Raw genomic sequence first — 5,000 nt, 5'->3', positions numbered from 1 at the left:
TTATGTGAGGAATACAGTGAATGCAACATTGTATTCCTCATACCAATCTTTTACAGTGTATTTCATCGCCTGAAATACTGTACCACAACATTACATATAGATACAAATGCCCCAGTGTTACAGACACACATACACGCGCACATAACCCAGTCACCCTACGCTTCTAAAGCTACTATCTTAGATAAAAGCTTGCCAGCCGAGATGGTGACCCACCCAAGAATTGACCAAACCTAAAATCACTTCGCTGCGCTTAAACATTCCACGAAACTATTATCTTTCAAGTGATGCATTAATGTGTACACAATGTTGCATTAATGTGTACACAATGTTTAATCGCGCTTGCGTGCGTATCAACGCACAAAATCTAAAATAGGTTATGTGTTCAAGAGACTGCTGTCTTAAATAAGAATAGATTAAAATGAAGAATATTGAGCATTATTAAGAACACAGTTCGCGCGCAGGCACGCTCAATCACTAAAAATAATATATGGCACCATCCAAGCAATAATCTCACTGTCATATATTAGAGAAGGGATTTATTATTATATATATATATATATATATATATATATATATATATATATATATATATATATATATATATATATTTTTTTTTTTTTTTTGTTACTCTACCTGGCAGATAGTATCATCTTATAATCCCGAAAGATCCCCTGACGATTTTCGAATCTCTCTCTCTCTCTCTCTCTCTCTCTCTCTCTCTCTCTCTCTCTCTCTATATATATATATATATATATATATATATATATATATATATATATATATATATATATATATATATATATAGCTACGAATGTTAAGGGATACTTACTTGATTCTGTGCGGCAACAGATGAATGCAGGGAGTTCCCTTATTTTTATTACACATCTGATTCAGTTTAAGGACAATTTGTCGACAAGCAAGGGAAAATCTGTGGTTTAAGGCCTCCTTCATGTGAGGAAAATTACGTAAACAAACACAAGGTGAAATGTTAAAGGAAAAGAATAAGGGATAGAGTTATATGGAAATAACTAGGTGAAGGACACTGACATCCTCTTCTGGATAGAGGTGCCAAAGTCTTCAGGGAAAGGGATGGCACTGTGCCAGTTTGGCACGGTGCCAGGAGAGCTCGGGGGCTATCTTTGCTTACCTGGAATTATCCACGCCCATTGTATTTCTCCACAGACCTCTCTTACTTTGATGGTTTGTCTTGGTTGGGGAATCGGGAACCAAACCCGGGAGGGTATTTGAGTGCCACCTGTGTCGGCTTATTTGACGGCTTGATTCAGGGGCCCTTTTTAAGCCCTACCATCATCCGTCGCAGTTCCTCGAGTTCATCAGCCATCTGAGGCATGGCAGAATCCTTTCTCACAGTTGTGTCTGGCGGTGACTGGAAACAGAGCGGAAGAGGTTGTGGGGCGTGAGAGGCCAGTAGGTAAGAGTGACCAGCTCAGGCACGGGTTGTGAGGCCGCACCTTTGGGTGAGCTTCCGCTGTGGTCGGAAGGATCTGTCTCTCTTACCAGCACTGGTAGCAGAGCCAAGCCAGGCGAAGAGGGGGACCTGGACTGGGATCTCTGAATGCAGATCAGCGTGCTCTGGCGCTGGCACAAGGCAGGGTCAGGCACCAATATTTGACTTGAATTTGCTCATCGCTCAGGACGGATGGAGCCTGGCACCGCTCAGTGCACCCAAGTGACACTAGCAGAGATTGTGAATCAAGAGTAGGATCTCCCAGGGGAATCTATTTGGGGCCCTGGCACTGGCACTGGGGCAGGGCTGGGCACCGAATGGGATCGGGAATCGATCTTGATGGAGGGGGCAACTGCACATTGCACTCAGGTGGCACTGGTAGTGAAACAAATGCAGGCGTTTGAGGCTTACTCATGCCTAACGAATGATTTGGGGGATTTGGACCCCTGGATTGCTCTAACTTAGATGGGGGCTGGAAGTACTGCCCCAGGATGAGGTCATAACCTCCAGAAATGTATCTGGTGACTGCAAGGTCGCAGATTTCAGATCTATGAGGTCTCATGATCCTCAACTTGACAGTAGGAAGTATCATCTTAAAGTGATTGACACCTTTAATCATGACGAGTTTACATCTGTTAATGATAGCTCCACAGGGAGCTTTGTCTTCCCGTATGAGTGACATTTGTGTGCCAGAATCGTCATATGCCTTGACCTGGCTGGCGGGGACCTACCTTAGGGAAGTGCCACATAAATGGGACCCAGGGCTGGAGGACCTAATGATGATGGGTCGACTGCCAAGGCAAGGGTGGGTGTGGTTGACTTATTATTATTAGGGCATTTTGCCCATTGGGCAGAGTGCCCATAGACTTTGCAAGCAGGGCAATAGGTCCAGCTATAATCTTTACCTGGCACTGTCCCATAGGAATGAGCATGCCCTTTACCCTTCGTCCATGACCCACGTGGCTCGGGTGTTATCCCGCTTGAGGATGTAGACATGGGCTTCTGGCTGATTCTCAGCCTTCAAGCAGCACTGTTCAGTGGGGGTGCCCTATTTTCTTACAACAACCACACACAGGTTTCTTATGGGGGTGCCCATTCTTGTGAGGTTGCTGGGAGTTGGTCGAGGCATGTGAGGAGGTATATAATTTCCGTCCATGGGAACTAAGATGGGGATGATGCGTATCCCATACGTCAGCCCAATGGCAGCACTCAACCACTGTCTTAGGTGCCTTATTGCACAAATGAGTGGTGAGAGCTGGCGTGGCATAAGATAAGAAGTCCTCGAGCTGGAAGAGTTCGAGGACATCCTCCACACTAGTGGCTTTCAGAGGTTCTAGCCATTGTTTTAGGGCCTGGGTCTTTTAGAAGGTCCACTCAGACCAGGTTTTACCTGATTCCTTGGGCATATTTCTCCACTTCTCCAACGGTCGGAAGTTATTTCAAAAGCTTTTATAATGGCTTGGTGGACAGGGTCAAGATTTCCTTGATCCCCAGGGGGGAGAGCGTTAAATGCAATGGCACCCTTCCCTTCCAGGTGCTTTCCCAGGATCAGAGAGACTTCTTCAGTAGAGGGCTGATAGGTCATCAGGACCTTTTCAATATGGTCGAGCCAGGCTTCAGGCTCGGTCATCCCATTTTCTTTATGAGGGTGCCCACACTGCTGAGGGTTGAGTGAGGAGAGGGTGTTGATGTGTTGCACCTGTCATGAGCTGCCATTGCAAGCTGATGAGCTCTTTCTTTCTCCTTCTCCTGCCTCTTCTCTTATCTCCTGAGCTATTCTTTCTTTCTCCTTCTCCTGCCTTTCTTTCCCTTCTCCTGCCTTCTGCCTCTTCTCATTTCTCCTGGGCTATTCTTTCTTTGTCCTTCCCTGACTTTCTTTCTCCTCCTCCTGCCTTTCTGCCTCTTTCCGCCTTGGCATTGTCTACTCTTCTCTGGACCCAATCCCTCAGGGCTTGTCCTGATAGTCCCATGTCCTTTCCAGCGGGCATGTAGAACTTGAAATCCTTATTTTGCTGGGCTCTGGATGTCGCATGAAATCTTTAGATAACACTTGTATGGGCGTGACCTGTTAGAAAATCAGTATGGCTCAAAAGACGCAGGTTGTCTGGAAGACTTAAGGGTGTCTCGAAAGACTCAAGGTGTCTCGTAAGACTCAGGGTGCCTGAAAAGACTCAGGGCTATTCGAGTGAACAGATTCAATATGTCTGACAAGACTGAATATTGTTCGAAATGAACAGATTCAGGGTGCCTGAATAGACTCAAGTTGTCTGTAAAGACTCAGATTTCAGGTGTCTGAAAGACTCAGCTGTTCAGAATGAACGAGAATTAATGTCTGAATAAGACAAATTTCAGGACGAAAGAAGAGACTCAGTTAAATTTTAATAATACGTCTTATTATAATTAGCAAGAATTCGCTAGCAAATTGCTCCTTTTTGGTTCCTGTCTGCCGATCTATCGATAGACATATCTGTTGGCGCCACTACATCCTACCACGTGGAAGATCAACGCCTTCGCTCTTGTGAATCGAGAGTCATCCACGTGTCGCCTTCTTCACTGGAACCACTTCTCTTACGGTAAAGTGCTCTGTAAAGACATCCATTCAGTCACGCTTTTTCCTCATAGAATTTACTTAATTTGAGTGCCAGTAATCACAGAATCCTTTGTTCAATTCCACCCATGCTATTCGAGTGTCTGCCTCAGTGATAATCCATTATTAATTCGTCAAGGCCATTGGCACCCTCAGTGCAGCTTCGAATTCATTATCCTTTGTCTATTTCCATTACTGGCGTATAATAAGTGTATCTCATTCCAGAGGACCCATCGTGGAATCTTCTTGACTGTGCCTGGAATCCCCAGTTCATTCATCCCATAGAATCCCCTTCAAGATCAATAATTTATTTGCATTTCTTCCCCGCACTAATGTTCTTTACGAAAATATATTCCTGTAAGTTTACCCACGTGTTTACGTAATATTTCCTTTCAGAAGTAAGAGCCTTACGCTCATATGAAAATTCCCCCTTCTTCTCTTGTTTTATGTTTCATTGGACCCACGAAGTCAGAATCACAAGACTAACTTTTTGTAAATGTTGCTACCTGTCTCACAGAAACTATCTCAAAACCAGATTGTCCAGTAAAAACATAAAAGTCTGAATAAGACAAATTTCAGGGTGTCTGAAACACTCAATTGTTCAGAGTGAACGAAAATTAACATGTCTGAATAAGACAAATTTCAGGATGTCTGAAAACTCTGTTCAGAATGAACGAAAATTAATATGTCTGAATACGACAACTTTCAGGGTGTCTGAAAAGACTGTTAGAAATTAATATGTCTGAATAAGATAAATTTCAGAGTGTCTGAAACACTAAATTGTTCAGAATGAACGAGAATTAATATGTCTGAATAAGACAAATTTCAGGATGTCTGAAGAGACTCAGTTAAAATGAATATGTCTGAATAAGACAAATTTCAGGGTGTCTGAAACACTCAATTGTGCAGAATGAACGACAATTAATATGTCTGAATAAGACAAAT

At 43.5% G+C, this 5,000-nt stretch overlaps 1 protein-coding gene across 2 annotated transcripts in view; it reads right to left on the bottom strand.

Moving 5' to 3' along the window:
* Nucleotides 1-5,000, bottom strand: part of LOC136845304 (guanine nucleotide exchange factor for Rab-3A-like) — a 292,347-nt gene that overhangs the window by 222,270 nt on the left and 65,077 nt on the right. The window lies entirely within an intron of this gene.

The sequence above is a fragment of the Macrobrachium rosenbergii genome, chromosome 13 (genome assembly GCF_040412425.1).
Source record: "Macrobrachium rosenbergii isolate ZJJX-2024 chromosome 13, ASM4041242v1, whole genome shotgun sequence".
NCBI lineage: Eukaryota > Metazoa > Arthropoda > Malacostraca > Decapoda > Palaemonidae > Macrobrachium > Macrobrachium rosenbergii.
The sequence above is the reverse complement of the archived record's forward strand: the minus strand, read 5'-3'. Positions and strand labels throughout refer to the sequence as shown.